At 44.7% G+C, this 10,183-nt stretch overlaps 1 protein-coding gene and 1 long non-coding RNA gene across 8 annotated transcripts in view; one reads left to right on the forward strand and one right to left on the reverse strand.

Annotated features, from left to right (window-relative positions):
* CNOT4 (CCR4-NOT transcription complex subunit 4) overlaps positions 1–1,254 on the reverse strand; it is a 137,271-nt gene extending 136,017 nt beyond the window's left edge. For 3 of the 7 annotated variants that reach the window (XM_077850044.1, XM_077850041.1, XM_077850042.1), the window contains exon 1: positions 1,006–1,254. The gene's annotated coding sequence lies outside the window, so the exon portion shown is untranslated. The remainder of the gene's footprint in view (positions 1–1,005) is intronic. The other 4 variants (XM_077850046.1, XM_077850048.1, XM_077850047.1 and 1 more) reach the window with 2 other exon arrangements.
* Positions 888–5,659, forward strand: LOC144284888 (uncharacterized). The gene is made up of 3 exons (XR_013353299.1): positions 888–1,618; positions 1,764–2,239; positions 3,401–5,659. It is a non-coding gene; the product is annotated as an uncharacterized LOC144284888 (long non-coding RNA).
* The last annotated feature ends 4,524 nt before the right edge of the window (positions 5,660–10,183 follow it).

Consider the following 10,183-nt stretch of genomic DNA (forward strand, 5'->3'; position numbering starts at 1 on the left):
ACAACAAAAAGCCACAAGTCCCAACAGAGCGAATAATCCACAAATAGATCACTGAAAGGGGGGAAAAGAAAAAAGAAGAAGAAAAGAAAAGAAAACGCTCCTCTCCCGAGCAGCCTTAATAAAAATGATCTGGACTCCTGACGTTTAACAGTATCCTACCTCACTTAATTCACTTCCCCAACTTGACTTTTCAGGAGGCCAAGACGGGGCATCCCTTTTTTTTTTTTTTTTCCTTTCCCCTTTCTGGAAGTGTATGCTGAAAGAATCTGTACAGAAAAGAGGGAAGGAACGGACAATTGCCAAGAAAGCTGTGAAACAGGTGGGTCAGACCGAGCAGCAGCAGCAGCAACAGCAGCATCCAGATACTTAAGGGGCAGCTTTAAAATGACAGATGTGCTTAAAGCAGAGGCTGCACCTCAGAAGGCGCGCCAGTGTAGCAGGCAGAGTAGGGGCGGACTGCAGAGGGGAGGGGGGGCAAAGGCTAACTCTGGGGTGGGAGCGGGGGCAGCAGGAAAAAAAAAAAAACACACACAGCAGGACGAGGGGGGGCGGCACGGGGAGTGGGGACCGGTGAGCGGCAGCGACTCGGGTCGGAGTGCAAGTGATGGCTCCGGGCCGGGGAGGCGGGGGCTCCGGGGCAAGGACGCCAGGCAGAGGGGAGTCCCGAGCCCCGGGATTTGTGCCCTACGGAAGCGCAGGGCGGAGAGCCCCGGACCGGAGTGCGCCTCGGCTCCCCGGCTGGGGACGTCTCGCAGGAGTCGCCGCTGCGCCGCCTCCAGCCCCGCTCCCTCTCCCCGGTGCTAACTGCTGTGGCGTAGAGGGGAGAGCGGGGGGGGGGGGGGGGGGGGCGGCGGGGAGGAGGAAGGCCGAGGAGGAGGAGGGTGAAGGCGAAGCGGGGGGTGGGGAGGAAGGGGGGTGCGGCCTGCACAGTCCCAGCGAAGCCTCCGCGCTCTCGTAGCCGGTCAGCCCCGGGTTTCCCCTAAGCCCAGCCCCGCACAGACTCACCCGCCTGCCTTGCCTCGCTTTCCCCTCAGCCGACTCCACGCGCTGCCGCGTCCTCACGGGAGACCACTGAACGAGCTTCGGGGACACAAAAACTCTTCAGAACCGGGCCTGATTGCTTCCGCGAGTCCGACCTTTACGGCTGAGAGACGGACTCTCAGCTTTCGGTGGGTTCCACAGCCAGACGGGCCACCATCTTACATTAGGGTAAGACTCCTCCGGCCTGCGGTGCGCAGGCGCACGCCGATCCGGCCGGGAGGGGCGGGGGGAGGGGCGGGAGGAGAGGCGGGCGGCCGCACCCGCAGCACCCTGGGAGTTGTAGTCCGCGGAGGATGCCCGCCCAGCTGCAAGCCGGGAGTTGCAGTTCTGGCGCCCCCGGGGGCGGACTTGATGCCCGCCTCACGTGGCTGTTCGATTCACCACCACCGCCTTTCTCCGTGTTTTGCTTGGTTCTGCGCCCGCGTGTGAAGCCCCGCTGTCCTGTGGCCGGCGGGCTCCGCCAGCCGCTCGGAGTCCTCGGGGTTTGCTCAGGAATGGGATACCAGAACTCCAAGCGAGCTTCAGCACTTTGGAGGGGAGCCGGCTCGGGCTCCTCTGTGCCCCGCCCCCACCGCAGGTACCTAAGGGGGCGGGGTCGAGGCAGGGGGCGGGTGGGAGGAGCGCGGGGTTTGATCTAGGGTGAGAATTTGCGTCTGGGGCGGCGTCTGTCCGCGGAGGGGGAGCGTTGACTCGTTTCCCGTGTCTGCGCGGGGCCGAGCCAGCAGCACCCGTGGTCCCCGCCTCTTCGTGCATCTCCAGCGAAGAAACATCCCCCCCGGACCGTCCTGTACGGAGATGAGCGAGGGAACGGCGGACCCACGCACTTGCACGAAAAACGTGTTTTCCGATGAGACGCAAATGTGACAACGGTATGCGGACTTCGCTGCAAGTTAGTTCGGTGTTTCACCCGGGGGGCTCCGCGCGTGAGGTTCCCGGACCACTGCGCACATCGGTACATCGCAAAGAACGTGAGAAGGCACCTGCAATCCCCGCAGCCCCTGCGAATCCCTGCGATTGAGGAATGCTCCTCAATCACGAAAATCAAGCCCCAGGTGGCCCTCGCTTGTCTCCTAGAACTCTGCAGAAAGTGGCGCTCGAAGCCCTCCGGTTTGCTTGTTGCGCGTATTCCTCGCCCATTCATGCAACCCATGAGCTCCTCCTGGGTGCCTGGCGCTGTTCAATACCAGGGAAGACGGTGGTGAGTAAAACGCAAAATTCCCTGTCTGTTCTAAGAACGCCTGTATCTATTCTAGCTGTGTAGGGGTGAAGGAAAAGGGGGAGGAGGCGATCAATTTTTAAAATATAGTATTGAAATGCGTAGCGTATCGTCACGGATGAAAAATTTTAAAGCAGAAAAGGGAAATAAGGGAGGACGTTGCAATTTTACATATGTGGACCTAATTTCATAAAAAGAACCCTTTCCGTTATTGAAGATGAGAACCGTTGCGTGAAGAACGAAAAGGGTAATCTTAGCCCTCCTCGTCTGTCTAATCCAGTGTTTCTCAATCTTGTTTTGACCCAACACACCTTTTTTTCAAATGACACATACTTTCACAATGTCTCCTCTATTAGCCTAAAATGAAATTCGTAGATAATACAGCCTGCATACATGCCGGATTTGGTTTAAATCTAATCTAAAATATAAAAAGTATAAAGAAAGTAATTTATAATACAGTGACTCCTGTTTCAGTATATAAATGTTCAGGCATGACCGTTCTAGGAAATCTAATCAAGTTATAAATCAAGTGTCTGCACTTATAAGTAAAATCCCCACGAATGTGAAAGCCACAACTGACACAGGTTTGGTGCTTTGGCCACCTCTGGTGGACGACACTAATCTGTTCTCGCTGTAGAAACATTCCTAAAATGTTCGCTGTTGAAATTATGTAAAAATAAAAAACAGCTTTGTGTTCATATGTAAAATAGGTCAGCTTTCAGGTGCAGCTAGTTATACACAGGTTTTTCACCTACACCGGGACATTTAAAAGCCAGAGGGACACACAACTTTTCATTGAGGAACAGTCCCGCGTTTTACAATTCTAGGTTCCTGGCCTTTTCTCTTAGAGGCCAGTGATACCTCCTAGAGTATATAACACTAGAAGGCAATACCACCCCTGCTGAGGGTCATGCATTGATGGAGACTAACAGTGAAGAAGTGACATTTCCTGGATCGGTAACTAATTAGTGCCCTCTCATGCCAGCGCTTCTTTTACTGCTCTATATTTGCAAGTTTTCATATATGTGTATGTATATATACACATATACATATTTTATATATATATAATTTCATTTAGATTTATTCATATAACATGTAATTATCATACCATGTTTTTTAAAGATTTTATTTATTTATTCGTAGAGACAGAGAGAGAGAGGCAGAGACACAGGCAGAGGGAGAAGCAGACCCCACGCAGGAGCTCGACGTGGGTCTCAATCCCCGTCTCTGGGATCACGCGCTGGACTGAAGGTGGCGCTAAACCACTGAGCTACCCGGGCTGCCCTCTCCTACCATTTTTAAAGTTAATTAACATTGAATTCTATTACCCAACTTGCTTAATGATTCCTCAGTGAGGGGATATATCATCTATTCATGCAATAAATGTTTTCTACCTTCAAGCATTGTGTTAGGTGCTGGTAGCACAGTAAATCAGAGCTCAGCAAAAGCACTGTATCTGTCCTCATAGAACGTAGGAGGCAGAGATGAAATATTCAGGTATATAAATTTATATGATTATAACTGGTGATGAATACTGTGAAGATACATTTTTTAAAGATTTTATTTATTTATTCATGAGAGACCCAGAGAGAGAGGCGGAGACCCAGGCAGAGGGAGAAGCAGCTCCCTGTGAGGAGCCGGATGCGGGACTGCATCCCAGGACCTCGGGATCAGCCCTGAGCCAAAGGCAGATACCCAACTACTTGATCCACCCAGGTGCCCCGTAAAGATATTTTTAAGATATTATGAGAAAGTCTAAGAAGGGGACCCAATTTTAATTAGTGAGGAAGAGGATAGTCAAGGAAGATATTTATAGAAGAAAAGAGGAAAAAATGCAGGGACATTGAGGTGGAAAAAACCTTTCCAGAAGGCTTGCTAGTATAGGGTGTGGTGAGCAAGGAGAGGAATGGCATAAGGTGGATTTAACAGAGGGGCAAGGACCAGATCATCCAGGGCCTTTTAGGCCATGGTAAGATATGTAGGTTTTTTTTTTTTTTTTTAAGGAGTTTATTTATTTATGCATGAGAGACACAGAGAGAAAGAGAGGCAGAGACACAGGCAGAGGGAGAAGCAGGCTCCATGCAGGGAGCCCGACGCGCGACTCCATCCCAGGACTCCAGGATCACGCCTTGGGCTGAAGGCAGGCGCTAAACAGCTGAGCCACCCAGGGATCCCCGGATATGTAGTTCTTATTTCTGTGAGAAAAATAAAGCCCTTGAAGGAAAGAGGCATGGTATGATTTACATTTTTAAAAGACCATGCTACAAAAAAAGAGAGACCATGCTACTGAATGTCCATCACTGGGAAACTTATTAATTTGAATTTTGTACTAAGTCTCTGGAATGTTATTAAAGCTATCTAAAAGAAGAGAAAGAGGAGGGTGCCTGGGTGGCTCAGTTGATTAAATGTCTACCTTTGGCTCAGATCATGATCCCAGAGTCCTGGGATCGAGCCCTGTGTTGCTTTGGGCTCCCTGCTCAGTAGGAAGTCTGCTTCTCCCTCTGCCTCTTCCCCTCTCCCAGCTTATGTGCGCTTTCTCTCTCTTTCTCTCTCGTGCTCTCTCTCAAATAAATAAAATCTTAAAAAAAGAAAATAGAGCAAGTAATTTAAAGAACATCTCAGGTATCCAGATGGCAATTCTGATTAGGGTAACAATGAAGATACAAAAGAGGTGATGAATTCCAGATAAGCTTGGAGTCACCGGGGGGTACAGTCTGACTCTTGGTTTCTGATCTTGGGGTTGTGTGATTGAGCCCCATTGGGTCCTGTGCTCTCACTCAGGTGGGAGTCTCCTTGGGTTTCTCTCTCCCTTTTCCTTTGCTCCTCCCCCCTGCTCATGTAGTCTGCGCGCTCTCTCTCACTGAAATAAATAAATCTTTGGGGGAAATAAAAGAGATCTTTGGCCTTGGTGATGAACTGGGTTAGGGAAGTGTGCTCGTAAATGGCTCTTGGATTTTCTGACCTAAATGGCCTTGCAGATGTTGACTTCTTTGATAAAAGAAGAACGATGAACATTCAAACAGCATCTAGAGAGAATGAAAACAGCTTCATTGGAGAAACTACAGGATTGCAGAGCAGTAACAATTGCACATTTGAAATTGGTGAACTTGACAATTATGGCAATTGTATTTTGTCCAATTCTGTGATTTTTCTCCAGCAGTGCTTATGTACTTAAGTCCTACCGTGGCAGCAGGGTATAGTTGGGCTTATGTAGGCTGAAGGAGAATGAAAACAGGGAAGGGTTAATGGGCAACCAGCACCATGGGTTGTTTCTGATTTTGTCAACTTTCATAAATTATTAATATATGGATATTTTAAGTAAATAAAATTTTCAAGTTTCTCTTATAGTCTCAAATGTAGACCTACTGGGCCAAAGGAAATGATCAGTTTTATGACCCTTGTCATGGCCAGATTTCTTTAATATTAATAAATATCAATACCACTTTGTGTGGGGGATCTTTTTCCAAAAACCCATTTACTTTGAGTTTTATCTTCTTTATTTCAATTATTTAGTGAGTAGTGGAGTGCTAAATATTGAGTTTTGGTGGTGAGGAAAGCACTAAGCCCCTCAAACATCTTAGGCTTTAAAAGGGAAGACAGAGAACAAGTAAACAAAGTAATAAGCAAATAAAACTCTACTTCTATGTTGTCAAAGTATTAGGAAGGAAAAAGAACTGAAATAAAGAACTATCAGGAGGGGATTTACTTTAGATTGGAAAACCTCTCTAAAGAGATAACTTAGTCTAAAATTTAAAGGTTTAGAAGGGATTACCCATTTAAAGAATGTCCTGTGCCAGACCAGAAGGCAGGAATGAGTCTAGCATATTCCAGAAATGGAAAGTTAGCCAGTGAGTCCAGGGCATACAAAGGCAGAGTAGTAGAAGATGAGTTTATGGAAGAAAGCAAAATCCAGATTATATGGGGTTCTATGTGGAATTTGGACTTTAAGTAGAGTAAGAGACGATTGAAAGGTTTGGAGGAGAGGAGTAACGTAGATCAATTTATTGTTTTTTTTTTTCTTTGTTTTTTTTTTTTTTTAAAGATTTTATTTATTTATTCATGAGAGATGGAGAGAGGCATGAGCAGGGAGCCTGATGCAGACTTGATCCTAAGCCCCTGGGATCACAGCCTGGGCCAAAGGCAGATGCTCAACCACTGAACATCTCAACCACTGCCCATAAATCAATATATCTTTTCAAAAGATCACATTGGGTCCTTGTAGAAAGTGGATCAAAGATAAGTGGCAAATGTGCAAGTAGGGAGACCAGTTAGGATGCTATTGCAGAAGTACAGCCTGGAGATAATCAGTGGCTTAGACTAGGGTGGTGCTGAAATTAGGGTTAGGTAAGGGAAGCCTTTACCTTGGGCACAAAATTTAAGCAAGCATCAAAAGATGTAGTAATCAAGGTAAGTAATATTTTGACATAACATTTTTAAAAATAAAAATTAATGCAAAAAATTCCACAATGAGCAAAATATTAAAATACAAAATAGAAGATCCAACCCTAAATTTAGAAAACCCTGCCTCGCTTCCTTCCCCCTAATCCTGGCCCTGGTTCCAATAAAACTTTATTTATGAAAATAGGTAGCTGGCCTACAGGCTGTAGTTTGCTAACTTTTTTTAAAAAAATTATTCATTTATGGGGGAAATACAAATGGCCCATCGATATATACCCTACAACCAAACAGTTCCACTCCTGGGCAGAAGGGTGTATGTACAAACAAGTGTGTATAAATCTGACACCTAGAGACTCAATGTACATTAGTTGCAATAGCAAAAGCACTGGAAACAACCCAAATGTCAAAGTACTATGGATGAAAGTAGTTTAATATGGTGTAATCTATACAGAAAAACCCCCAAATTTTCAATTTCAAATGATTTTCTCTTAATTTCCATGCCCACTGTGGGGCTTGAACTCATAACCCTGAGATCAAAGCTCACATGCTTTACTGACTGATCCAGCCAGATGCCCCTCAAAGAATGATTTTCAAAAACAAAACATAGGGCAAAGGAGGAAAGTCACAGATGAATATATAAAAATAATCTGATACATTTTACACAAAGTTCAAAAATAGGCACAACTAAATAACATTGGCCAGAGATAGAGTTAAAATCACAAAGAAAAACAAGGACATGTTTTATACAAAATTCAGCACTCCGTTATCTCTATGGGGAGAAAAAGGGCCATGATCTGGGACAGGTATGCAGAGAACTTGTTTCTTAATGAATCCTGTAGACACATAGGTGTTCATGTTACTATTATTTTTAAGAGATACAGATACATTTTGTATTTCTCTGTATGATATGTTTCACAATGAAAACAATTATTCAAGGACATATTCATCAAAGAATTGAATTAGTCGTCAGGTTTTCCCTTCCTGAAAGATACTAAAATTTTTTTTTTTTTAGATACTAAAATTTTTGCAGACATTAATCTTTTGCAGTCATTCAAGAAAGAGATAATATCTCTCTTACTCAACTTTTCTTACTCAACTTTTCCACTTATGGAGATAAATACAGTATAATTTACCAAATCCACAGATTAAAATAGAAAAAACATATAATCGGTCTAATAGATGCAAAAAAAAGCTTTCAGTAAAAGTCAATGCTCAATGATTAAAATTTACATTTTTGCAAACTAGGAATAAAAGGGAACTTCCTTAATCCACTAGAAACCCACAGCAAAAATTGCACTTAATGAGGGAATTTCAAAAGCATTTTCTTTAAAACATGACAAGAAGGTTCACTATTACCATAGTTACTATTTAGTGTCATAGTGGAGAGTCTAGCTAATGTGAAAAGACATTAAAAGGAAACAAGAGATAGAAGAACTTCATTATGCATAGATATTATGATTGTCGGTATAGAAATTCCAGAGAATATATGAACAAACAATGAAAACTAAAGAGATTTCAGCAAGGATGTTGGATTCATCATCAACACACAAAAATCAGTAGCATTCATAGATATCAGCAATCACAATAGGAAACAATTTAAAAATGCATATGACAGAAAATAGTAAAATTTGTTATGTTTGGGGACTGGGTTTTTAACCTTGTGGGATTTTTCTGGCTTTTGGTAAGTCTGCAAGATGATTCTGACCAACCTTTCCCTTTATTGTGCAAAAGGGGACAGAAGCACACAAACACCACTAAGTCCTGCATACTGTAAATGCAAAATAAGATTTGGTGGGGAGAACACACTGGAGATGCAGTAAGGCATCATTCCTCATTATCCCACACAGACATATGCTTAATTTAAGCCTGTCATAAATAGACTGGTATACCCTTACAAAAAAATGTGGAGGTGGGAGGTAGGAGTGCTCCCAGGACCACACTCCTGTGATATTTTAAGTATGTATAGAGAATGGGATCGGGGAACATCAAGGCAATAAAGAGAACCTTCTGGTTGGGAAGTGACCTGTCAGTGAGGAAAAGCTTCTGGAGCTTGGGTTCTAATAATGGCCTTTTTTTTGGTGTTGCAATAATGCCGATCTGTTGAGCCAGATTCTTGCTAGGCTACTTGTATGATTAGCTATTGCCACAAAAGTTCAGTGTAACAAACTACCCCCAAAATGTAATGTCTTAAAAGAACTATCATTTGTTTTCTCTCAGGTAGCTGCAGGTCAGCTGGGGCGGGGGGGGGGGGGGGGGGGGGGCAGGCAGGGAGGTTGGTCAATGTATCTAAACTGGGCTCATCTGAGTGACTCTGCTTAAAGCTGCAAATCCAGCTGGGGTTGTCTCCTCTGTGGGTTCAGCTCAGGATTGCTTTCATTTGTATTCATTCTAGGGCCCAGGCTGAAGGACAGCAGCTTCCTGAGCAGAGCTCTTTTTGTGATAGTGCAGAGATGTGGGAGAGCAAGTCCAAATACACAAGCACATTTGAAGCCTCTCCTTGTGCCACTTTGTCAGCATCTTTGTAGTCAAAGCAAATCACATGACCGAATTCAAATGGAAAGAACTGGGAGGTAGACACCTCTCATGGAGGTTGGGAGGAGTCCATATTTGCCGAACAATAATTTACCATGATACTGAAAGAGGGACCATCCAGATCTCTGTCTCTTCACTCTCTACTTTCTGGTTCTTGGGGGCTCTTTAAACATATATTTTTTTCCTTTCACTAAAGACCATTAAAAATTTGGGTAGGAGCACCTGAGTGGCTTGGTCAGTTAAGCATCTGCCTTCTGGTCATGATCCCAGAGTCCTGGGATCAACCCCAGCTTTGGGCTCTCTGCTTATCAGGGAGCCTGCTTCTCCCTCTGCCTGCCCCCTGTTAATGCTCGCTCTCTCTGTCAAATAAATAAAATCTATTAAAAAAAAAGAATTTGGATAAATACTGGAAGTATTTACTAAAAAGCATCAAAGTCGTACTAATAGAGTAGGCCTTGATCTGGGAAGGAATTGGAGCTTGAACAGATAAATTGAGGCCATTCTGTCCAAGGGGCATTTGCTCATGCAAAAAAAAAAAAAACAAAAAAACAAAACAAAACAAAAAAAAACCACCACCACCAACAAAAAACATCTAAGAGACAAGCCTGCCTTTGGCCAGTGGTCAAAGATAAAGATCCCCCTCCTTGGGGGAATATGTTGAAGGACTGCTGCTTTTACCCTGGCGTCATTAGCTTATTTAAGGGTAACAGCTGAAAATGGGCTGGCTTCGGGCAGCCCAGGTAGCTCAGCAGTTTAACGCCGCCTTCAGCCCAGGGCGTGATCCTGGAGACCCAGGATTGAGTCCCACGTCAGGCTCCCTGCATGGATCCTGCTTCTCCCTCTGCCTGTGTCTCTGCCTCTGTGTGTGTGTGTCTCTCATGAATAAATAAATTAAAAAAAAAAAAAAAGAAAATGGGGTGGCTTCATGGGACCTGGGGCTAAAGGAATAGGAGTCAGAATTCAACGCATCTGAAGGTGGAGACTTTCTGCCTTTGA

This window comes from Canis aureus, chromosome 15, assembly GCF_053574225.1.
Source record: "Canis aureus isolate CA01 chromosome 15, VMU_Caureus_v.1.0, whole genome shotgun sequence".
Taxonomy (NCBI): Eukaryota; Metazoa; Chordata; class Mammalia; order Carnivora; family Canidae; genus Canis; species Canis aureus.